This window comes from Macaca nemestrina, chromosome 20 (genome assembly GCF_043159975.1).
Source record: "Macaca nemestrina isolate mMacNem1 chromosome 20, mMacNem.hap1, whole genome shotgun sequence".
NCBI classification, from domain to species: domain Eukaryota; kingdom Metazoa; phylum Chordata; class Mammalia; order Primates; family Cercopithecidae; genus Macaca; species Macaca nemestrina.
Window position 1 is genome coordinate 66989669 of NC_092144.1, and position 26383 is coordinate 67016051.

The following is a 26383-nucleotide window of genomic DNA, read 5'->3' on the forward strand; positions in this document are numbered from 1 at the left end:
CCATGTGTGAGAAGAAATCCTGTGACTCCAGTTTGGCCTCAGGCTCCCACATCCCATCTGACGCAGGAGAAAATCCACCAAGTCTCCTTCAGTCTCATTTCCATTTACTTACTTTGGTCCCTCACCATAGTACACCTTGATTCAGCCCCCTAACTCGTTCTACCTACCTCATTAAAAGGGGGCTGGAATTGAGAACTTTAAAGTCAGGAACCGAGGAGGTTACTCTCTTCGTCTCTCAGGGACAGCGTGGTGTGTGGTCGCCTCTCTCTTCTTGTTTGCTCCATTCTCCTGCCTCTCTCTGCAGACCGACATTCTCTACTTCAGCATGCACATGGAGTAAGATGCTATCCCAGCCCAGGCCTACCTCACCTCCCAGTTTAAATGCCTGACACGCAAGTGTCTTTTCATCCAAATTCTCAGTATGAAAGTGCATGCTACAGCCTGATTCCTTCTAGGGCAGTGGTTCTCAAACTCAGACGTGCAGAAGAGTTGCCTAGGGTGCTTATGAAACACGAAGCTACGTTTCCAGGTGGGATGACTCAGGAGGTCTGTGGTTCCCCAGGAAAGAAGCATTCCTACCACCACTCCAGGAGCTGTTCTTTGAGAACCACTGCTCTAAGGTATCCAGTCTGGTCCCATCACCTATGAATAAGGTACATGTGGGACACAGGGGCTTTAGAGGGAACAATTTTATATGGGAGCAAGGAGTAAATGACCACCAACTCCATCTCAAAGGCCACAACCTCCACCCTCTGGTCTGTTGGCTGGCTTCTCTCAGATAATCTCAACATCCTGGGCTTACTTCTACCACATTAAGCTTAGCACTTACCACACTGCAGCAAAATCTCCTTGTCGTTGTCCATCCTTGAGAGATTTCCCCAAAAGTTTAGAAAAAGAGGAAATAATATCTAAGAGTTCAGTCTTACGACCAGCACAAAATGGTTCGAGACAAATAAAGCTACTTTAAAGAGACAAAATGTCTTCCAGAACAGTATGAAATTATTTGACTATATTCTAATAACAATAATTGGCTGATCTTATTTTTTTTAAGGGGAGGGAGTACTAAAAAGTAGGCCACAAAGCATGGTCCATCCAACCATCCACAGGATAGTGAACAACTCTCATCAGACCTAACTCGAATGGAGTTTGGGGAGGGCAAGGATGTTAGATAAGGGGCTTGTGGTGTCTTGGTAACCCTAAGCAAGGGTTTCACTGTGACTACATGGCTGCACCAGGCTGTGTTACAAACCAGTGCTATGAAAGCTCACCCACATCCTCTTGGTTCTGATTCCACACTCACCAAGCAACCTTCTCACTATGGCTGTGTTTCCCATGTAGGTCTGCCCACAGGGAGAGAATCTGCTGATCATACACACTGCTGAGTACCTGGGTCCCTGCTACTGTTGATCTCCTACCATAAATTAATAAACCAGAATTGTGGGAAAAAGAACCTCCTGTTACAAGCCATGTTAGTACGGGTTTAAGTCTCTCGAGCTTAGTTAAATGTGGATCTACCAACATGAGCTCTCAGGCAAAGTAGGTTTCCAAGTCTCCACAGGGTTAAGCACCATAATGGATATCTTGAGCATTCACTGAGGCCAGGAATACACCAACCCATCCCAAGGGCCCACCTGGTCATGTTAGCTTCTCCCCAAGCAGTATTCCACCACCACCTTAGCCACCTATTTTGGTAAACACATCCTTACTCTTCTTGTGATGGGAGTAGTTTCCACTCAGTAGACACTGAGGCCAGGGATTATGCCTCTCACTTCTAGAGACTCCAAGCCTGGCATGATCCTGTCCTGGATCAGGCCCAGCATCAATGCTTGCTAACAAATAAATAGACAACCCCTGGCTATGTGCTTGCTTCCCTGTACCATGTGACTCACTGTGTCTGCTCTGAATCAGTCCGCAGGCCATGAACAGAGAAAGTGAGTCTTGTGGAGTCTCCCTCCTATCACCTCTCAAATAATCTACCCACTTCGCTCCTCCCTGTGATATGACCACAAGCCAAGCCACCATCTCTCACCCAGGCCCAAGGTGGCCTCCTCACACCCACTGCGTCCACCCTCCCCTTCTGCACCCTGTAACCAGATGATCTTTTTAAAACCACAAATCTGATTATGATACTCCCATGGTTAAAAGGGCTTCCTGATGCACTTTAGGTCAAGCCCAGTTACTTACCACGATTACAAGTCTTTTCACAATGAAGCCGCAACTTACCTTCTTCCTACCTCAGTCAGATGCCACTTAATGACTCCCTTGCTCTAGGAATCCTGGATTTTCAGTTCCTCTCTCTCTGCATCTCTCAAGAACATCCCTGTCCCCTCTGCTGAGGCTACTCTCCCCATGACACACACCATTCACACTCCTTCAGGGCTCAGCTTTAATGTTCTTGACCATCTCCGGGAGGCCCCTATGTGGCCTCTCCAAGATTAAGTCGGCTGTTGCTAGCAGATGTTCTCTTGCAAAAGTATAAATCAAACAATTATGTTTTCCACAGCTTTAATTCCCAAATAGACTAAAAACTCTGTGAAAACACTTCCTTTCCCCCATGGGGGCTATGTCCCAGTACCTGGCACAAAGTACACACTTGGTCAATATTCACAGACGAGTGGATGAATCTCTCATGCTTCTTTAATCACCAGGTAAGAGAAAAAGAGTAGGCCTGAAGCAGTAGCTGAGTATGAGAAAAAGAGGGAGAATATTGAAATGGATGGTGTGAGGCCAAGGAGAATTTCTAGGGAATACAAAATCCACCAGAAGAGTCTGGGTATTCTCAGAGGGCACAAATGGTGCTGGGGTGGCTATGTGGAACACGTGTGCAGTAGGAAAGTGTCAGAGTAAGGAAGTGCGGTGGTCACTTCAAAGATGGATGTGGCACTGTGAGGAGGAAATTCAACTCACCTGGACCCAGTCACCTAGCGTTTGGACCTAGTCCCTCTTCCTCTCGCCAGTTGTCTCCAAGAAGGATGGAAGATCAAGAAGGCAAAGCTGTAGAGGAAAAGAAAATGTGATTCACCATGTTTATTTTGCAGTTGCTGGGTTCCTCAGGGGGGAACAACAGCACAACAGTTCCACATTTATCTTCTATGATGGCACAGGTCAAACGAGACCATAAATAGCATCCCATCCAGGATGAATGGCCATGGGTATAGCCCCCTTAGGCCATGTCACACCCTGGGATGTACTCATAGACTTTCTCCAACAAGGGTACATCAAAAGCATTCAAGTCAGTTTCTGGGGTGTCTTACAACCTTCCCTGCGGCTCTAGATTAAGGAATCAATTCAAGAACCCCATTTATGGCGCTGGCCATCCCTATGTTAGGACTGCTATCCTATCATTATTATTACGTAATGATACTCTTAATCATGTGAAATATTTTAGGGTTTATCAACATGCTCTCAGTGGACTAGTAGGACATAGTTCAAGTCCCACTGCACCTCAGAGTATGTGTTCAATCAATTAGAGGTCGCTGGGGGAAGGACCTTCATGATTACGGGGCTGGTTTATATTCCAAGAGTCAGGTGAGCATATTTTGGTGAGGTTAAAGAGCTTATTAAAAACTATTCAAAGGATGGGTGCAGTGACTCACGCCTGTAATCAGCACTTTGGGAGGCCAAGGCGGGCAGATCACCTGAGGTCAGGAGTTCGAGACCATCCTGGCCAACATGGTGAAACCCCTGCTCTACTAAAAATTTAAAATTAGCTGGGCAGGGTGGTGCGCGTCTGTATTCCCAGCTACTCAAGAGAGGTTGAGGTGGGAGAATCACTTGAACCCGGGAGGCAGAGGCTGCAGCAAGCCGAGATCGCGCTACCGCACTACTTGCCTGGGTGACAGGGCGAGACTTTGTCTGAAAAAAAAAAAAAAAAGAAAAGAAATGATGACAGGCTAGGAAGGCGTCATATGTGTCACTTTCCCTACCTCAAATAAAACAAAAGGGCTAACTTAAGATCTCCTTGGGTGGAGCCAGGGCTAGGTAAGTGAGCTCTAGGACTCTGTAGGAGAGCTAGGGCTGGGAGGTCCCCACCCAAACTAAGCTTTGGAAGCTGTGCAGCCCTCTAGCGGCTCTGCTCATGAACAGTTTCTCCCAAGGACCCACCCTACCTTTGGGGCAGCCCCTTCAAACACACCCCCACCTGCCCAGGGCAGCCTCCTAGTTCCAAGGCACTGCCCCTCCCTTCAGGACCACCTGCAGCCCTGAATTTTTCCAGCTCCACTTGTAGGATTTTGAGAGAAAATCCTTCACCACCAGAGTCTCCAAATCACCTAGACCCCAAATCTTAACCCACAGTGCACCTCCTCCATTTTCTCACTTAAAATCCCACCCTTCCCCAAATCTTTTAAAACTTCTGAGTTTGGCCTTGGACCTCACTGTCCCAAGGCTGCGCAGCTGAACTCGCCGGCTTCCCGAGGCCTGACTTTGGCGCCCCCTGGAGGAACTACGGCGCCACCAGCCATGAAGGCGCGCTGCCCAAGACGGTAGGGGCAGGGCTCAGCTGGCGGGGCAGGGCTCAGCTGGCACGCCAGTGCAGCCCGCGGTCACTCAGGAAGGCTCCCGCGCAGGCCCTACCCCGAGCCGGCAAAGATGGCACAGAATGAATGAACTAGGCTCTACGGCCCCGCCTACCTTGAAATCCCCTCAGCCCCCTCCAACAGCCCTGCTGTCACTCAAGATGGCGCCTGCGCAGTACGCTTCTGCTGCCCCCGCCAACGTCCCACACACACGGTACTAGGGTGGGCGGGGCTCACGCCCACTCCTACAGCCAACACAGTTGTCATTCAAAAATGGCGCCTCTGCAGTGCACCCGTCACACTGAATGAAGGCTGCTCCATCAGACAAGACACACATGCTATGGCCCCCCCTCAATCACTCAAGACAAAGCAGCTCCTCCCTCAGGCCCGCACCTGCAGCCAGCCTGTCATTCAGGATGGTACCTGCACAGTACACCTTGGCTGCCACCTAATGGCCAGCCACGATGATGCCACAGGGTGGGCGGGGCCATGCAGCCCCCGGGTCACTCCTCTGCACCGGGCCCTACAGCCAACCCAGCAGTCATTCAAACCAGTGCCTGTGTAACTGCCCTCACGTGCCCCACTGTAGCCAAACACTGCGCCAGAGTGGACCAGGCTCGGCAGCTCCCAGTCACTGAGACAGCCCTCCCTCATGCCCGCCCTCGGGCCGACCCAGGTGTCACTCAAGATGGCGCCTGCGCAATCAACCTCGGGCGCCCCCCTGCGGCTAGCACAGACAGTACCGTGGAAGCGGCGGGGGGCAGTGGAGGTAGGGGTGCTCTCAGCCCTATCAGTCCCGAAGAACGGTCCTGGGCCCCCGCCCCTAGCCCTGCCAGCAGGGCGCCTGCGCAACCCGCCACGCAGCTCCCCCGCCAAGCCGCCCCCAGACACAAAATGGAGCCACACACATCCTGAAGTGAACAAAGTCTTGGTCAGACAACAACAGGGGAAGGGGTGAGCCTCTGCCACCGTTAGCCAAAAACACAGCCAGCACGCTGACAACCGTCGCCGTGTCCTTGAGGACAAATGGCTCCGCGGCCGCTACGGCAAACTCTCTAGGCAGGTCTCCTGGCTCCCCCAGATGCGGGGACCCAGCCAGTCCCACTGGCAGAACAGCTCGGCGACCAGCACACACAACCCAACGGGCGTGGCACTCCACAGCTTTCCACCACCGCAGAGAAGGCAGCACAGCAGCCGCGGCCCCGCCCCTCCCTGTGGACAACCCCACACCTAGGCGGCAAACCGCAGCCACCCCCATCAACAATGGCGCCCGGGTGGGCGGGGCTTGAGACCATCATGCCCATGCCACCCGCAGCCACTTCAGCCTTGCCCGGCCACATCTGCCGCCAACCAATCTGGGCAACACCTGCACAGCAAACCTCAGCTGCCCCCATCAAAGATGGTGCCCAGGCGGGCGGGCCTTGCCTCGCCCAACCAACCAGGACAGTGCCTGTGCAACAAATCTCAGGCGCTTCCATTAAAGATGGCGCCCAGGTGGGTGGGGCTTGAACAAACCACTAGGTCCAATGCCACCCTGTCACTTCAGCCTTGCCCCGCCCCATCTGCCACCAACCAATCAGAGCACCTGCGCAGTAAACCCAAGCAGCCCCCATCAAACATGGCACCTAGGTGGGCGGGGCCTGAGCAGATCTTCACATCCAATGCTACCCAGCACTTCAGCCTTGTCCCGCCCCATGTGTCACTAACCAACCAGGGCGGCACCTGCGCAATAAACCTCAGCAGCCCCCATCAAACATGGCATCTAGGTGGGAGGGGCCTGAGATCGTCACATCCAATGCTACCCAGTCACTTCAGCCTTGCCCCGCCCCATCTGCTACCAACCAACCAGGGCGGCGCCTGCACAGCAAACCTCATCAGCCCCCATCAAACATGGCATCTAGGTGGGCGGGGCCTGAGATCTTCACATCCAATGCTACCCAGTCACTTCAGCCTTGCCCCGCCCCATGTGCCACCAACCAACCAGGGCGGCGCCTGCGCGGCAAACCTCAACAGCCCCCATCAAACATGGCACCTAGGTGGGCGGGACCTGAGATCGTCACATCCAATGTTATCCAGTCACTTCAGCCTTGCCCCACCCCATCTCCTACCAACCAACCAGCGCAGCGCCTGCGCAGCAAACCTCAACAGCCCCCATCAAACATGGCGTCCGAGAGAGTGGGGCCCGCAGCCCCCATCAAACATGGCGTCCAAGCGGGTGGGGCGTGAACAGATCGTCACATCCAATGCTACCCAGTCACTTCAACCTTGCCCCGCCCCATGTGCCACCAACCAACCAGGGAATCGCCTGCGCAGCAAACCTCAGCAGCCCTCATCAAACATGGCGTCCAACTGGGCGGGGCCTGAGCGGATGATTACATCTAATGCTACCCAGTCACTTCAGCCTTGCCCCGCCCCATTTGCTGCCAATCAACAGGAACAGCGCCTGCTCGGCAAACCTCAACCACCCTTATAAAAGATGGCACCCAGTGGGTGGGGCTGCAACAGACCATTACAGCCAATGCAACCCAGTCATTTCAGCTTTGCCTCGCCCCATCTGCCGCCAACCAACCAGAACAGCGCCTGCGCGGCAAATCTCAGCCACCCTCAGAAAAGATGTCACCCAGTGGGTGGGGCTTGAGCAGACAATTACATCCAACGCCACCCACAGTCACTTTAGCCTTGCCCCGCCCCATCTGCCGCCAACCAACCAGGGCAGCGCTTGCGCCGCAAGCTTCAGCCGCCCTCCTTTAAGATAGCGCCCGAGAGGGCGGGGAAAGAAAACCCCTCACAGGCAGGACAGCCCTCAGCCCCGCCACCTTGGCGGCCTTCGCCCCTCCCACCACCACTGCGGCAAACAGGCCCCGCCCCCAGAGGGTAGCCGGGCACGCCAGCGCCGTGAGGCCGATGAGAGCCCGCAGGAAGGGGCATTCTTGCAGCCCCCAGACCCAGTCCAGGCAGCCCAGGGCTCCCGAGAGCCGCACTCCACCGCGGCAACAGGGATGGCACTGGTGTCCACCTTGCTGGACTCGCCGTGACAGAGCCCCTGGCTGTCTGCCCTAATGCCCCCGGGTTGCTGCGGTGGACCCCGGCCAGTCAGGAAGGCGCGGAGGACCCGCAGCAGCCCCTTAGACCCCGGCCCGCAAGATGGCGGCACCAACGCAGCAGCCCAGGCTGCGCCCACCCCTGCCCCAAAAACGCACCAACCATCCACAGCCCGGCCGCCACTGTGCCCACTCCCGGACTGGGCAGTGGGCGGCCATGTACCAGGTCCGCCGGACCGCCCTGCCACAAGGGTCGCTGGCTTGCCGCGGGGGTCTTGGGCTTGCGGCAAGACGGCCACTCCGGCACAGCACCGTCGTTACACCAAGGTCCGGCGGACAGGAGGTGCACCGGGCGGCCGAGGGCGCACTCACCTCACCTCAGTGCAGCGCAGCCTCGGGCGCGAACAGCCGCCTAGCGCACCCACATGGCGCCTGGCGCCCGGCGGCGCCACCAGCCCAGGGTGGACATCTCTCGCGCCTCCCAAACCTCTCCACCCGCAGCTCCCAGGCTTCTGCACCGAGGTGCCGCTCGACGCCTCCTTGTCAGGGCTTCTCTGCAGAGGCGGGGCTTCTGTGCTAGCCAATCAGCAGCCTCGCCGCCCTCTCCGGGCCCCCTCACCACGGCCCTGTGGTGTGCCAATCAGGCTGCGGTTGCCACAGCAACGGCTTGGCGCGAAGGCTGGGGGCTGACGTCAGGGAGTGGCCGTGAGGGACCCCAAAGCCGGGTCTGGAAAAGGGGGGTGGGTTGGGTGGTGGGGGTGCAGCCCCCAAACAAAGAAATGGGGGTCGAAATGGAGGAAACCCTACTGAGATGCTCAAATGTAAAACCGCCGGAGAATAAAGGGACAAATGTACACAACTGTCTAAATGAAAAAAATGAAAATCCTGGCCGCAAAAACATATACATTAACGTCTAAAGACCAACAGGGAAGACAAGACTTCTCCGCCTGGGACACATGAAAGACAGCGAGCTAATTTCCTTAATAAATGAAGAGCTCTTGGAAACCAACGAGATAAAGACTAAACCAAGCCAGAAAAAATGGGCAAAGGGGACAAAACTGGCAATTCTCAAGAAAATCCAAACGGCTGGCCGACCTGCGAAGGAAACATCACGACCTATTTGCATAAAGAAATGCAAACCTGAAACACCGGGCACGTGCGGTTTATGGGAGCGGGCAGTCTCACACACTACTGACTTGTTTCCCACCAGCCGTCAATACAGACCTTCCACTGCGTGAGCCCACTACATTGCCATTTAGTAAAACAGCGAGAAAATGAGAGATAAAAATAATGAGGTAGAGTTGGATGGGATTATTAAGGACCGAATTCTCAATAGATTTAGTGAAATATACAAGTTACTGAAGTTTGTAGAAACGAACTGGTAAGTAAGTGTTTTCTCATATATTTGTTTTTTAAGGATAAACCCAACTACAGGTAAAACTGCTGGAAGGGTAGGCAAGAAATTGTTAATGGGTTACTTCTAGGGACAAGGAATGTGGGGTGGAAGAGGGATTCTTCCCTTCTGCCATCCATACTGTGAATTTCCTTGGCAGAAATACTTATCTCTTCTCTGGCAGTAAAATCAATGAATTACTAAAAGTTCACTAATATACTCTTTGGTCCAACTATTCCACTTTCAAGGAACTAAAAAAGCAAAGGAAATACAGAGATATACAGAAGATTCTATACAGAGATATTCACGGAGCATCATTTTTATCACCAAAACTGTGCTCCATAGAAAAGAATTAAACTGTATTCTGGTAAATTTACACACAGCGATTTTAAGTGGCTAATAAAAATGCTGTATGATTTTAACTTTAAAGGAAAAAATCTGCAAGATGTGGTTAATTACCAAAAGGTGTTTACCTAAGGAGCACACAGACTTTAATACCCCAAATTAAACTTTGATTATACTCAAGGAGTTATCAGTGATTGCTTGCTACACTGAGAAGCTGCTTTACGTGTTTTAGATTCCCTAGACCATCAACAGTCTCTTTTCGCCCGGCAGTGCAACATAAACATAATATACGAATGAAAACACTGTGTTTATGAAAATACACATTCAAAACAAGTTCCCAGCAGGAAGACTGAAGGTGACTGTGGCAGTACCCTGACTTAGGTTAGAGATTTTCAAATCTGGCTCACCTGGAGAGCCGTTAAACAATGCGGGTTCCCAGTGTCCCACAGAGATCTTTGTTTTTCAGGTTCCCAAGGGATCCTAATGTCTGGTTTAGGTTTTGTAGGTGATTTTAACATATTTTAAGGATTCCGTCATCCCCCTCTCTCCTCAAAGGCCTCTATCTGCAATACCAGTTTCTCTCTGGATCCTGAATCGTTAATTTCCACCAGACACCACATGCTCTCAGAGCTCCTGCAGTTACCACTCCTTTGCTCAGCACCTCTTGGCCCTGAAAATGCCTCCTGATAGAGCAGTCTACTGTCGCTGACTCAATGGTCTTACCATACATTCTCTCCTGCTAACATATATGCCCCAAAGGCTTCCATCCCTTCCAAACCCACTGAAATTGCTTGACAAATTTCAGCAATTCCTTATGTGACCAAGAAACTTGCTCTTAATCTCACTTTATCTCTCAGTAATACTCAACATCCTCATTAAAACAAGCAAACAAAAACAAAATCGCACGCTATCTTATTTTTGGTGACAATTACATGGTCCTGGTTTCCGCCCCCCTATCAGTGGTCTCTTCTCAGTCATAAATGGCTTCTGCTCTGCTCACCATCTATACACTGGAGGGTCTTGCCTCAGAACTTAGTCACTAGTCTTCTCCATCAATGTCCACTCCCTAGGTAACAACCCTTCCCTCCTCACCTAGTCACATAATTTAAATGCCACCTGCATACCAATGGTTTCCAAATTCCAATCCTCTGTCACAGGACGGTCCACAAAAGTGCAGTCTTTTGCTTGGAAACTGACTGATCCCCTTAGATGTCTATCAGGTAACTCAAAGCATTTCAAACAAATATTAATTTCCCCTTTCCCCATTTCTATAAACAGTACCAGTTGCTGAAGCCAAAAACAAAAACCAACAAAAATAAAAACAAACAAACAAAAAAGCCTCACGATTGTTCTCGTTCCTTTTTTCCTTACCACCAGCATCCAATTTATCAGCAAGTCTTGCTGACCCTATCTAAGGCAAATCCCAAATTTGTCCCATGATTTCCCTTTCCATGGTAGTCCTAAGGAACATTATCTTCCTACAAAAACCCTTCTTCCATTCCAAACCCTTCCTCCAGTATTAAGGGTGATCTTGCAAAGCAAAAAAGATGTCATGTTTCAGCTTGAATGACCTCCTGCCCCCCATCCCAACTGCATTTAAAGTCCAAAAGCCCAAAATTAGAAGAGCCAACATTATCTTTTGTCTTAGAGGACAATTAAATAGGTGCTGTAAAATTTCACAATCTTTTCCTTCAATGCCTAATTTAAGAAATTCTTCCCCACACTGATGTCATAAAGATACTCAAATAGCTGTGCATTTTAGTTTTCTTTATGGTTATTTTTGCCTATGTTCTGTGTTAGGGATCTAATTTTCCCCTGACTTTGTATCATATTTCTGTATATGAGCAGGTCTGTGCTTGAACTCTCTATCTCTGTGCATTAAGGCACCATATTATTACAGCTTTACAGTATCTCGGTATCTGAAAGGGTGACTGCCCTGCCTTGTTTTTCAAAGTGTCTGGCCCTACCTTGTCTTTCAAAATTATCTGACTCTTAGCCCACCATCTTTCAAATGATTTTTAGAAGCAGCTTTTAAAGTCTGATGATCTATCCTATTGAGATTCTGACATTTTATTAAATCCACACAGCAATTTAGAGAAACTGAAAACGTTATATCAAGATCTCTCATCTTTGACCATCCTCTATATCAGTATTTACTCGTATCTCTTATGGCCATCAACGATACACTGTAATTTTTTTTTCCTATAAAGGCCTTATTTGACTTTAGGAGGTCCTTTTTTCCCCCCATTAATTGTATAATTGGTTATTTAATAGTTTCAGAATTACAAAAAAGTTGCAAAGATAGTACAAAACTTCCCCACCCCATTTTCCCTGATGTTAATACCTTCCGTAACCTTGCTACTTTGTCAAAAAGAAGAGATAATTAGCAGAAAACAAACTACAGACTTTATTTTGATTTCACCCATTTTTCCATTACTATCTTCCTTCTGTTCCAGGATCTCAGTCTGGACACAGCATTACACTTAGTGATTAAATCTCCTTAGGCTCCCCAAGGCTGTGACAGCTTCTCAGTATTTTGTAGAATACTCAGTTTGTTTGATATTTTCTCACAACTTGATTTGGGTTATGAATTTTTAAGAAGAGTATCTGCTATTGCCTTTTTTTTTTTTTTTTTTTTTTTTTGAGACATAGTCCGGCTCTGTCACCCAAGCTAGCAATGCAATGGCTCAATCTCAGCTCACTGCAACTTCCACCTCCCGGGTTCAAACAATTCTCCTGCCTCAGCCTCCTGAGTAACTGGGATTACAGGCATGTGCCATCATGCTCGGCTAATTTTTGTATTTTTAGTAGAGACAGAGTTTCACTATGTTGGCCAGGCTGGTCTCGAACTCCTGACCTTGTGATCAGCCTACCCTGCCCTCCCAAAGTGCTGGGATTACATGCATAAGCCACTGCACCTGGCCTGCTATTGCTTTTTATATGCTGACTTTGGATCCAGTGAACTTGTTGATTTTTTTTTTTCTACAGAAAAAAATGTTCCTATATCTTTAAAATATTAACATGCTAATTAATGACTTCATTTTTACTTTCATTGACAATCGTATCTCACTTCATTAACATAATGCATTGGCTAGGACTTCTGGGGTGATATTGAACAAGTTTTGTCCTATATTTGAAAGGGGATACTCATCTTTACTAAGAAGTAAAAACGTTCATTGCAAACTTGTTTTGTACAGTCTCTTTATTGGGGGTTAAGGAAATTCCCTTAAGTTCTAGGTTTTAAAATTTTTATCATAAGTTTAATTTTATATAATGACTTCTCTGCATCCACTGGGAAGATTATATTATTTAACATCATCTGATGATATGGTGAATAAAGCAGGTTTTATGTTGAAAACTGTATTCCTAAACCCTGCTTGATCTTGATTATGAGGATCTGATTAATATACACATGCAGCTGGGTACTACTGAGTTATACTTTTCCATTACACTATCCTTGTCTGGTTTTGCTACCAAGGTTATAACAGCCTTATAGAATGATTTGGATTGTTATCCTACTTCTTATATTCTCTACCATAGTTTATAATCTCCTCTCCATTGAGAATTATGCCCCTTTTTCTATTACTAATATTATTAATCTATCCATGGTTTCTCCATCAGTTTTGCTAAAGATTTGCCAGTTCTGTCTTTTGAAAATGACTTGATTTTGTTGACTATGTTCTTCCTTCTTTTCCATGTAATTAATTTCCGTTCTTTTTCTAGTTCTTTCTTGTTCAGTTCTGTATTTCACTGTTTCCGTTTCCATTAGATTTCCTCTTTGCGACATGAAGAAATGTGTTTAGGGGTCAAAGATCTTGGGGGAAAAAAACTATCTTTTGAATACAGATTTCCAAATTAACTGCATTATACTCATATAGTATGGCCCATATGCTACTATTTCACATTTGTCAAAGCATCCTTGGTGACCTTAAGATATGGTAAATTTTAATTGTTCAATATATTAGAAAAGAATGAGTATTCTCTAATTGTTAGGTATCAATTTCTATTTATGTTCATAGGATCAACTTGTTAACTGTGTTCAGATTTTTAGTATTCTTGGTAATTTTTTGTCTGCCTGATCTATCTGTTCTAGATATAATAAAATCTCCCAATATTCCTATGGTTTTTATCCACCACTCGTTATAATTAATAGTTTTTGCTTTATATATATTTCAAGGCTATGTTTTTAGGTGCAAACAAGGCCATGACTCTGTTGAGAAACACAGGAAAGTTAATCTGTTTACATTTTTAATTATTGATGTATTTGTTTAATATGCTTTTTGTCACTTATTTTCTCCTTTCCTGCATTCTACGGAATTGATCAAGTTTTGTTTTCCTTCTGCTTATTTGGGAGGTTTCAATTATATTTATTACTTCACTGTCTATCTTTAAGTTCCTAATTTCTACACAAGCATATATATTTTAACAGACTATAAAGTACTAAAGCAAACATGCTGGCACATGTCAGCAATTCACTGGATTTCCCATTCCCACCTTCATTAATATTGTCTAGAATTTTAATTATACCTTTTTTATAAACAAAGGAAAACCATTTTTACAGTTAATGATTAATTATATTTACTGGCTTAGTTCAAGAATTGATTCACTCATTCTTGTTTCTTGAATCTCAGTTCTCGTTCCTCTAGGTTTACTTTTTCTCATTGCAATAAATCCTTAAATGTATCTTTCAGGAAGTGTATAAGGTAGTCTATTTGTATTTCTAAAAATGTCTTTATAAGACATTTTTGAATGACATTTTAGCCAGGTATGGAATTCTTAGGTAACCTTTATCTTCTCTCCTAAGATATTATTCCATTCTCTTCTAACAAACCTGATGAGGAGGTCTGCATCAACATAACGTTCCTTTATAATAACACCTAGTTTTCGCCCCGGTAGCTTTCAGAATAGATGTTATGTATAGATTTTTGTTTATCCTGCTCAGGATTTATGTGAAAACGAAGGTCTTTCTTCCACTCTGGAGAATTCTTGGGCTAGTGTGTCTTTAAATATAACTTTTCTGCCATTCCATTTCTACTCTTTTCAACCTATAAAGTATAATGACCCATCTTAATCCATCCTCCATTTGTCTCAATCTTTCTATTTTTCACATTGTTTTCTGTGCTGAGTAACTCCTCTTTTTAACGGCATCTGGTAATAGCATTTCCCCAGATGTTTTAAATACAATAACTACATTTTCTGTTCTATAATTTCTAATTGGTACCTTTTTTTAATATCTACCTTTCTCAAATGGATGAACATTTCATGGACACTATTCTTTATTGCTTCAAAAATCGTAAAGTCACACTAACACTATTTTGAATTGCATTTTGAAAGGACTGAATTCATGTCTCGATTGCTGGTTTTGCTGTCTTGTTCATTTTAAGATTTCCTAACTTTAACCCAGTGCTTTGCAAGTTTAGTTTCTAAGTGTTTTTCCTATGGGTTATCCTTTCCCCTCCTCTCTGAACTTTTCTTCCCTCCACGTCTTTTTGACTGTCTCTACCTCACCCATGAGAAGCATAGTCCAGAGACAATCATGTATTGTCAACTGGGGATTTTGTGCCATGTGAAAAAAGGGGCGTATTAGTCACTGAGCAAGATTAAAGCTTAGGCTGGATCCTCTCTGCATGGCTCTGTTTTTTCACGCCCCTGCCACCACTCGTAAGTAAAAAACCTGGGTAACCATCACTGATTTTTGTTGTTGTTGTTTTTCCAGGTTCCTTTTATGTCAGGAGAGTCCCAATCTGGTGCCTGTTTGCCACAATGAGCCTGGGACCTCAATATGCATGGGGTGCTTCTGGACTTCATTACCCAAGAGCAGTCAGATTCCTAATTTCCTCTGCCTTTTTCAAGATCATTAGTTCAGAAGGTTTATGTTTTCAATTCCACATATCCTTGCATTTTGCTGTTCAAGTTTTGACCCATATGGATATCTTAAATATTCCTATTATTGCAAGTTTATATTAAAAGGAGGGTAAATTGTGAACTCACAAACTCATAGCATCATAGTACCATCTCAATCAAAAGTATTATCTTCTATGAACTACAACAGTTTTCACTTGTTTCCCAAGTGTGGAGTGGAGTTTGCCTGAGGCTGTATGACCTGTGATATCATGACAAATTGAAGGCCGAAGCAGATGAGAATCCAGCTGTTTTGTATTAAGTCAGATGCTAAGGAGATTTACAAAGATCTGAAACAATGCCCTTCTTCTCAGTAACCTTTGGTTTTGAAAATTGTTATTTTTCATTAAAAATGTTGCTTCCATTAACCTGTAAGTTTACTACTGTTATTTTAAATAAAATACACATTTTAAATATTTAATTTTTTCTTAAGATATAATTGATAAAAATTGTATATATTTATAGTGTACAACATGGTGTTTCAATATACATATACATTGAAAAAGGATATCAAGCTAATTAACATATCACCTCACATATTACTTTTGTGTGTGAAGAACACTTAAGATCTACCCTGTTAGCAATTTTCAAGTATATATTAACTATAGTCACTATACTGTACAACAGATCACCAGGACTTTTTAATCCCATCTAACCGAAACTTTGCATCCTTTGGCCAACATCAGCTCATCTTCTCTGGCCCCTGACAACCACCACTCTACTCTCTACTTGTATGAGTTCAACTTTTTTAGATTCCACATATAAATGAGATCATGCAGTGTTTGTCTTACCATTATGTCCTCCAGGTTTACCCATGTTGTCATAAGTGACAGCATTTCCTTTTTAAAGGCTGAAAAAGTATGCCATTATACATAGATACATTTTATTTATCCATTCATCAATCCATGGACAGTTAGGTTGATTCCACATCTTGGCTAATGTGAATAATGCTGCAATGAACATGGAAATATATACTGATTTTCTTTAGATATATAACCAGAAGTGAGATTGCTGGGTCATACAGTAGTTTTAATTTTTTAAATGAATTTCCATACTGTTTTCCATAATGGCAATATTAATTAATGTTTCCACCAACAATGTACACAGGTTCCTTTTCTCCATATCTTTGCCAACACTTGAAGCTTTTTAGTTTTGATTCAATCCCTTCTATTTTTTGCTTTTTCTGCCTGTGCTTTTAAAGTCTTATCCAAAAATCATTGGTCAGACCAATGACAAGAAGTTTCTTCCGTTATGCTTTCTCCCAGTAGTTTTACAGTTTCAGGTCTTAAGTCTTTAATCCATTTTGAGTTGAGTTTGTAATATGGGGTGTCTAATTTCATTCCTTTATATATGGATATCTAGTTTTCCCCACTCACTTATTTAAAAAAAAAAAAAAAAAAAAAAAAGTCCTTTCCCTGTTGTGTGTTTTTGACACTTTTGTCAAAGATTGACTGACTATAAATTACGGATATATTTCTGGCTATTTTGTTCTACTGGTCTCTATGTCTGGTTTTATGCCAGTATCATGCTGTTTTTATTACTGTAGCTTTATACTCAATTTTGAAATCAGGTAGTGTGATGCCTCTCCAGTTTTGTTCTTTTTGTTGAAAGTTTCCTTGGTTATTTGGGGTATTCTATGGTTTCATATGAGTTTTAGGAGTATTTTTCTATTTCTGTGAAAAATCACATTGGAATTTTTAAAGGAAATTGCACTGAATCTACACATCACTTTTGGTAGTATGGAGATTTTAACAATATTTTCCAATCCATGAACACCAGATATTTTCCTTTTTGTGTCTTCAACTTCTTTCATCGAAGTCTTATAGTTTTCAGTGAACAGGTCCTTCATCTTTCTGGTTAAATTTATTCCTAAATAATTTGATGGTATTGTGAATGGAATTGTTTCCTTGATTACTTTTTTGGATAGTTTATTGGTAGTAGTACCTGGAAACAATATTGGTTTTAACTGCAACTTTACTGAATTTATTAGTTTAACAAGTTTTTGGCGGCATCTTTAGGGTCTTTTATATATAAGACCACATCATCAGCAAAGACAATTTCACTTCTTCTGTTCGAATTTGTAGGCCTTCTGTTTTTCCTTATCTTGCTCCTGATCTTAAAGGAAAACGTCTCTGCCTTCTACCACTGATAATGATGTTAGCTGTGGGCCTGTCATATATGACCTTTAATATTTTGAGGTACGTTCCTTCTATACATAATTTGTTGAGTTTTTATCATGAAAGGAAGTTGAATTTTGTCAGATGCTTTTCTGCATCAGTTGAAATTATCACGATTTCTATGGTTCATTTTGTTAATGTGGTGTATCACATTTACTTATTTGTGTACATTGAACCATCCTTATATCCCAGTGATTAATCTCACTTAACCATAGTGTATGATCCTTTCAATGAGCTGTTAAATTTAGTTTGCTAGTTATTTTGTTAAGGATTTTTGCATGTATGTTCATCAGAGATATTGGCCTGTAATTTTCTATTTTTGTAGTGTCTCTGCCTGGCTGTGGTATCAGGGTAATGCTGACCTCATAAAATGAGTTTAAAAGTTTTCCCTCCTCTTTAATTTTTGGAAGAGCTTGAGATGGCTGTGTGTTAATTCTTCCTTAAATATTTGGTAGAATTCACCAGTGAAGCAATCACGTATCAGGCTTTTCTTTGTTGGGAGGTTTTTGATTATAGATTCAATCTCCTTACTCTTTATTGATCTGCTCAGAACTTCTATTTCTTCATGATTCAGTCTTGGTAGGTTGCATGTTTCTAATAATTTTTTCACTTCTAGGTTATCCAATTTGTCGGTGCATACTTGTTCATAGTAGTATCTTATGATCCTTTGTATTTCTGTGGTATCAGTTGTAATGTCTCCTCTTCCATTTATAATTTTGAGTCTTCCTTTTTTCTTAGCCTAGCTAAAGGTTTGTCAATTTTATTTTTTCAAAAAAACAGATTTCACTATTACGATCATAGTTTTGTTGATCTTTTCTATTGTTTTTCTATTCTCTATTTTGTTTATTTCTGCTCTGATCTTTATCTTTCCTTCTTTCTCTAGATTTTGGTCTTAATTTGTTCATCTTTTTCTAGTTTCTTGAGGTGCAAAGTTAGGTTCTTTGAGATCTTTGTTTTTCTTAATATAGTATTTAACACTATAAACTTCCCTTTTAGAATTGCTTTCTCTGCATCCCAAGTTCTGGCATGTTGTGTTTCCATTTTCATTTGTCTCAAAATATTTTTTATTTCCCTTATGATTTTTTCTTTGACCTACTGGTTGTTCAGGAGTGAGTGTGTTAATTTCCACATATGTGTTGTTTTCCAATATTCTTCATTATTGATTTCTAGTTTCATACTGTTATAGTCAGAAAAGATACTTCATATAGATATCAATCTTCTTAAATTTGTTAAGGCTTGTTTTGTGGCCTAATATATGATTTGTCCTGGAGAATGTTCCTTGTGTGCTTGAAAAGAATGTATATTCTTCTGCAGTTAGATGGAATGTTCTGTATATGTGTCAGGTCCATTTGGCCTACAGTATTGTTCAAATCTACTCTATCCTTATTGTTTTCTGTTTGGATAATTTACACATTACTAAAAATGAGGTACTGATGTGGTTTCGCTCTGTGTCCCCAACCAAATTTCATCTTGTGGCTCCTACAATTTCCATGTGTTGTGGGAGGGAGATAGTTGAATCATGGGAGCAGGTCTTTTCTGTGCTGTTTTCATGATGGTAAATAAGTCTCACAAGATTTGATGGTTTTGAAAATGGTAGTTTCCCTGCACAAGTTCTCTTTGCCTGCCGCCATCCACATAAGACTTGACTTGTTCCTCCTTGCCTTCTGCCATGATTGTGAGGCCTCCCCAGCCACGTGGAACTGTAAGTCCATTAAACCTCTTTTTCTTCCCAGTCTTGGGTATGTCTTTATCAGCAGCTTGAATACAGACTAATACAATAAATTGGTACCAGTAGAGTGGGGCATTGCTGAAGAGATACCCAAAGATGTGAAAGCAACTTTGGAACTGGGTTAACAGGCAGAGGTTGGAATTGTTTGGAGGGATCAGAAGAAGACGGGAAAATGTGGGCAAGTTTGGAACTTCCTAGAGACTTGTTGAATGGCTTTGACAGAAATGCTGGTAAGTGATATGAACAATAAGGTCCAGGCTAAGGTGGTCTCAGATGGAGATGAGGAACATGTTGGGAACTGGAGCAAAGGTGACTCTTCTTACATTTTAGCAAAGAGACTGGCAGAATTTTTCCCCTGCCCCAGAGATCTGTAGAACTTTGAACTTGAAAGAGATGATTTAGAGTATCTGGTGGAAGAAATTTCTAAGCAGCAAAGCATTCAAGAGGTGACTTGGGTGCTGTTAAAGGCATTCAATTTTATAAGGGAAGCAGAGCATAAAAGTTCAAAAAATTTGCAGCCTGACAACACAATAGAAAATAAAATCCCATTTTCTGAGAAGAAATTCAAGCCTGCTGCAGAAATGTGCATAAGTAAGGAGGAGCCGAATTTTAATCCCCAAGACAAGGGGGAAAATGTCTCCAGGGCATATCAGAGGTCATCACAGCAGCTCCTCCCATCACAGGCCTGGAAGCGTAGGAAGAAAAAATGGTTTTGTGGGCTGGGCCCAGGGTCCCTGTGCTATGTGCAGCCTAGGGACTTGGTGTCCTGCATCCCAGCTGCTCCAGCCATGACTAAAAGGGGCCAAGGTACAGCTTGGCCCATGGCTTCAGAGGGTGCAAGTCCCAAGCCTTGGCAGCTTCCACGTAGTGTTGAGCCTGTGGGTGCACAGAAGTCAAGAACTGAGGTTTGGGAACCTCCACCTAGATTTCAAAGGATGTATGGAAACACCTGAATGTCCAGGCAGAAGTTTGCTGCAGGGTTGGGGCTCTCATGAAGAACCTCTGCTAGGGCAGTGCAGATGGGAAATGTGGGGTCGGAGCCCCCATACAGAGTCCCTACTGGGGCACTGCCTAGTGGAGCTGTGAGAAGAGGGCCACCATCCTGCAGACCCTGGTATGGCAGATCCACCTACAGCTTGCACTGTGCACCTGGAAAAGCTGCAGACACTCAATGCCAGCCCATGAAAGCAGCCAGGAAAGAGGCTATACCCTGGCAAAGCCACAGGGGCAGAGCTGCCCAAGACCATGGGAACCCACCTCTTACATCAGCATGACCTGAATGTGAGACATGGAGTCAAAGAAGACCATTTTGGAGATTTAAGATTTGATTGCCCAGCTGGATTTTGGACTTGCATGGGTCCTGCAGCCCCTTTGTTTTAGCCAATTTCTCCCATTTGGAACAGCTCTATTTACCCAATACCTGTACTCCCATTGTATCTAGGAAGTAACTTATTTTTGATTTTACAGGCTCATAGGCAGAAGTGACTTGCCTTGTCTCAGATGAGACTTTGGACTGTGGACTTCTGAGTTAATCCTGATATGAGTTAAGACTTTGGGGGACTTTGGCATGATTGGTTTTGAAATGTGAAAACATGAGATTTGGGAGGGGCCATGGGAGGAATGATGTGGTTTGGCTCTGTGTCCCCATCCAAATCTCATCTTGTGGATCCCATAATTCCCACATGTTGTGGGAGGGACTCAGTGGGAGATAGCTGAATCATGGGGGCGGGTCTTTCCCATGCTGTTCTCATAATGGTGCACAAGTCTTATGAGATCTGATGGCTTTGAAAATGGTAGTTTCCCTGCACAAGCTCTCTCTTTGCTTGGCGCCATCCATGTAAGACTTAACTTGCTCCTCCTTGCCTTCTGCCATGACTGTGAGGCCCCCCAGCCATGTGGAACAGTAAGTCCATTAAACCTCTTTTTCTTCCCAGTCTTGGGTATGTCTTTATCAGCAGTATGAAATCAGACTAATGCAAGTACTGAAGTCCTCTGACTTTACTTCTAGCTTTGTTTTATTTTTTGTTTTGTTTTGTTTTTTGAGATAGAGTCTCGCTCTGTAGCACAGGCTGGAGTGCAGTGGTGTGATCTCAGCTCACTGCAACCTCTGCCTCCCAGGTCCCGTTTAAGCAATTCTCTTGCCTCAGCCTCCCAAGTAGCTGGAATTACAGGCACGTGCCACCATGCCCAGGTAATTTTTGTATTTTTAGTAGGGATGGTGTTCTACCATGTTGGCCAGACTGGTCTTGAACTCCTGACCTCATGATCTGCCACCTCGGCCTCCCAAAGTGCTGGGATTACAGGTGTGAGCCACCATGCCTGGCCATATTTCTAGTTTTTAAAATATCTAAAACTATGCATATCAATAGGTATAAGCTACGTAAGCAAAAGTTCTTTAGGGTACTCATTTTCATGAGTGTAAGTAGGTTTTGAGACCAAAAAGCTTGAGAATCTCTGGTCTACAATAAATCTGTAATAGTCTGGGTTATTTGAGCAGATTGGATGGAAATCTGTCTTTTTCACTACTATGATCTCAAGGCCTAGCACAAAGCTTAGTACACAGAAGTCTCTCGATAAGTGCTTATTCAGCTATTGTTTCAGCAAATATTTGAGTGCCTACTATCTTATTAGGTTGGTGCAAAAGTAATAGTGGTTTTTGCAATTACTTTTAATATAAGACCCAATGCTAGGTCAAGTTCATGGTTCATTGTAAATCAATCTGAAATGGCCCCTGCCATAACTTATTTATTTAATATGTCTTTGGAGTTTCAGTCCAGCTGGGAGGAGACATTCAACAAACCTTTGAAGATTATGGTAAATGATTTAAACAAACAAACAAACAAAAACCAGGATGCCGAGATGAGGATGGTTGTGTTTGTATGGTAGATACAGAATGGTCAGGGATCTCTGAGGAAGAGAAACTAAGACTAAATTTTGAAAAAGCCAGCCTGGGGAAGAGGAAGGGAAGAACATTTCAAAAAGACAAAACAGGCAGGGCGTGGTGACTCACACCTGTAATCCCAGCACTTTGGGAGGCTGAGGTGGAAGATCATCCGAGGTCAGGAGCTTGAGACCAGCCTGGCCAACATGGTGAAACCCCATCTCTACCAAAAACACATAAATTAGCCAGGCATGGTAGTGCATACCTGTAATCCCAGCTACTACTCAGGAAGCTGAGGTAGGAGAATCGCTTGAACCCAGGAGGTGGAAGTTGCAGTGAGCCAAGATCGTGCCACTGAACTCCAGCCTGGGCAACAGAGAGAGACTCCATCTCAAAAAAAAAAAAAGAAAAGAAAAAAAAAGAAAAAAACAGCAATATACAAAGACAATAAAGGAAAAAAACAGAAAAGACATCAGAGTGGCTAGAGGATAATGAGGGGTGTAAAATGAGGTTGTACAGGTATTCAAAAGCCAGCTCTTTAGGAACTGTAGATTAAGAGGAAGAGCTTGAACTTAATCCTAAATGTAATGGCGGCCATTAAAGATTTTTAAATAAGACCTGACACCGTGCATTTTAAGATGATTCATGTTGCTCTGTGGAAAACTAGGGGACTGGAGATACTTAACAGAGGAGGCAAGAAGACCAGTTAAGGGGTAGCAAAGGATGGCAGGGCTCTGAACTAGTATGGTGGCAGTAGAGACAGGGAGAAGTGAACAAATACAAGATATACTTTGGAAACAATAGAGACAGATCTTGCTGATGATCTGTGTATGTGTGGCAAAGAAAAAAGAATCAGGAATGAGTTCCACATTTCTGGTTTGGACAACTGGGTGCACAGAAGTGTTATTTGGTGAGTATCTGAGACACAGGTTTCAGGGGAAGAGCACAATATCAAGAGCTATGTGGGACATGTAATATTTAAAATGCTTACACTAAAGCAAGTAGAGACACTGAGCAGGGATTCTGGAGAGGTCTCTGCTAGAGCTCTAAAGTCCTCCACACATAGCTGATTTGTTACATGAATAGTCAGATTAAAATAAACACTACTTTACAAGATAAAGAAACCAGTTCTTCAGTATTTAGAACTCGTGTGTATATATTCAGTGCTGCTGGATAAATATCTTCATATTCAAATTTGTACACCGTTCCTCAGTAATGCAAATCTAACAAATTTTCCTTAAGGAAAACTTTTATTTTTTTAACTCTCTCAAGTAGGAGTTTCAGGACAATATAAAGCCAAACATTCATATTAAAGTAACCAACCCTTTCACAGAAAGTACTACTAAGTTCAAATATTAAAAGAACAGCTCCTAAAAGCAATGAATTACATACAGGATTTGAGACAGGCAAAAGCCCACTCCCATCATGAATCAGATATGATAAAGGGAAAATATGTCAAGTCTGGCAGACAGCATTAAGGTTCAGAACTAAAGTTCAGCTTATATGTCCCTGTCCAAAAGGGCACTGGGCACCATTTCTCATAAGAAGCTAAAACATTCAGAAATCAAGCTATAACATGGTAACCAAAGTAGTACACGTAGAAAACGCAGGGTTACTCATCCGCTTTTTGCTCAAGTTGGTTTACCAGCCAGAAAGCTCTAACCCTGAACTGGCAAAATGGTAGACGTTCATTTATCCGACCACCTAATAAACAGGTAATGAGTATCAACTACATTCAGACACTAGAGACACAGTGATAAACAATGGAGACATAGTCTTCTGCCGTCATGGGGCTTATAGCTCACTGATGAAGCCAAACAATCAAATAAGTATATAAATAACATAAGTAACAAGCAATAAATGTGATGAAACAAACATTGTACTATAACACATATATCAGAGAGCCTGACCCAGTCTAGGTAGTAAGGAAAGACATTCTATGCCTAATTAACAGTGTGCACAAGGGTTATGAGGCTGCAGGAATACAGAAACCTGTGTAGCTAGAATACAGAATGGCATAAGATAAAGGCTACAGAAGCAGAGAAGAGTCAGACCTTGTAAGACCCTGTAGGCCATTTAATGACTGGAGATCCCAGACAACCCACAACTGTAGCACACTACAAGAATTTCTCCCAGGTGAGATCGGCACTCACATCTCAACCACGTCCCCTGAAAAACAGCATGATTTCCACACATACTCACATGTCAATGCCTGAGAACATGACCAGAATGATAAGGAGAGCTACTCTGGCTTCCACAATGCAGATCATCGTGCAGATAGAGAAAATGCATTTTTATCTGGTTGGTTTTTAAGGCCCATCATGAGATAAACCTAAGAAGAATGGAGAAAAAGGCAATAATTGATATAAACGTAAAACATGAATCAGAAAGCAGAAAAACAGCTGGAGGTAAGAGATACAGATTTAACAGTCTAACAATAAGTAAAATGTTCACAAAGAGGAGACTGGATGAATAAATTATGGCACATACATTTAACAGAAAAATCTACAATGATAAAAAAGCAAGCAAAAAATCTTATGGAACAACCGCCAAGATACACTGTTAAATGAAAAGCCAAGGTGTTAAACAGTAAACACAGTATACTTCATTTATTAAATAAAAAGAGAAACACACTGTATACATATTTGCTTCTATATGCATGGAATAACACTGGAAAGATATTCACAAAACTATTGACGTTGGTTATCTTTTTTTTTTTTCTTTTTCTGACTCAAACACATCTGAGACACTGGTTATGTACAGAGAGGGAAACTGATGGCTAGAAGATGGGATGTGGGGAGCAGGAATTTTCTCCTTTTTGAATTTCAAACCACACAAATATATTACCTATTAAAAGTTTTAAAAAGTTAATATTCAGTATGATTTTAGATGAGTACTTATGAAAATTTTAATGAAAAGGAACATTTTCAAGGAAAATAAAAATTAGCAAACTGACTGCCAAAGGAATGGGGGGGAAAAAAGGTAAGAAAAGCCTTCTTACAAAGAATCCTGTATGTTAAAACTTTCTAGTACATTTTAATAATCTAGCCCCTACAGGCTCCATGAGATAAAACTAATATTTATTGAATATTTCCTATGTGCTATATACTGCATCAAGCATTACATGTATTTGCAGCTCATCCTCACAATTCCTGAGATAGGTGACCTCATCACCTCTATTTTACATATAAGGAAACTGAAGCATACCCAGTAAGTAACTCCAGAAGTCAGACTCTGCAACCACTATCCTACATTAATTCTGTATTAATAAGCTGGAAAACTTTAAAGAAATGCATCATTTTCTAGGGAAACAGAAATTACTTGAAATCTATTTGACCGGCAGTGTTCTTCCAATGCCTAAGGAACAAATTATTCTTAGTCTGCACAGATAGTTCCCAGGACATTAAGAAGAAAAAGACAAGTGCTTGCCAATTCATTGAACTAAATTAGAAGAGTGGCTTTCAAGAACATATTTCTTACAATGAAAATGTGTTACAAGAATAGCTATCTTGTATGGGACACTCACCCTGTGCCAGGCACTGGAGTAAGTGCTTTATAAAAGATCTGGGTGCCACTTAGAAAACAATCTGGCAGTTCTTCAAAATGTTAGAGTTACCACATGACCCAGTAATTCTACTAGTAGGTAGAAAACTTGCACATGTTCACACAAAACCTTGCACATCAATGTTCTTAACACCATTATTCATAATATAGTCAAAAAGGGGAAAAAACCCAAACGGTCATTAGCTGAATGGATAAATTATGTATATCCAAACAACAGAATATTATTTGGCAATAGAAAAGAACAACGTTCTAATACATGCTACAGCATAGATGAACTTTGAAAACAGTATGCTAAGTAAAAAAAGTCAGTCACAAAAGCTCACATCTTGTATGATTCCATTTATATGAAATGTCCAGAACAGGCAAATCTATAGACAGAAAATAGGTGAATGGTTCCCTACGGTTGGAGGAAGAAGGGAATGAGGAGTGAAGGTTTTTTTTTAGGGTAATGAAAATGTTCTCAGATTGATGGCAGTGATGGCCATACAGCTCTGAATATACTAAATACCACTGAACTGTATACACTGTAAACAGGTGAATTGTAAGGCAGATGAATTATATCTTGATAAGGCTGTTATTAAAAATATGTATCTAGGTGTATTGTCCCAACAACCTTAATGAAACTGAAACTAATATACTTATTTTGTAGATGAGAAATCTGCAGCTCAGAGAGGATGCTATCTACTCACGGTCATAATCTAAGTAGTTGAGAAAGCCAGAATTCAAATATGAGTTTTTCTGTCTATATTGCTTACTATCTCCCAACACAATCCTATGCAAATACACTGAAAATCTTCAATAAATGGCCCCCTTTTTTCTTAGAAAACAAACTTAT

General features: G+C 43.1%; 1 protein-coding gene and 1 long non-coding RNA gene across 11 annotated transcripts in view; one reads left to right on the forward strand and one right to left on the reverse strand.

Annotated features, from left to right (window-relative positions):
* Positions 1–24301, reverse strand: part of LOC105488112 (paternally expressed 3) — a 48149-nt gene extending 23848 nt beyond the window's left edge. For 4 of the 10 annotated variants that reach the window (XM_011751882.2, XM_011751885.3, XM_011751887.2 and 1 more), the window contains exons 1-2: positions 7931–8065; positions 2908–2994 (exon numbers count right to left, since the gene is read on the reverse strand). The gene's annotated coding sequence lies outside the window, so the exon portion shown is untranslated. Of the gene's footprint in view, positions 1–167; positions 305–2907; positions 2995–7930; positions 8066–24186 lie in introns of those variants that run through there. The other 6 variants (XM_011751886.2, XM_071088078.1, XM_071088076.1 and 3 more) reach the window with 3 other exon arrangements.
* LOC105488113 (uncharacterized) lies at positions 8235–15612 on the forward strand. Its single transcript, XR_011617986.1, has 2 exons — positions 8235–8939; positions 15013–15612. It is a non-coding gene; the product is annotated as an uncharacterized lncRNA (long non-coding RNA).
* Positions 24302–26383: the final 2082 nt, after the last annotated feature.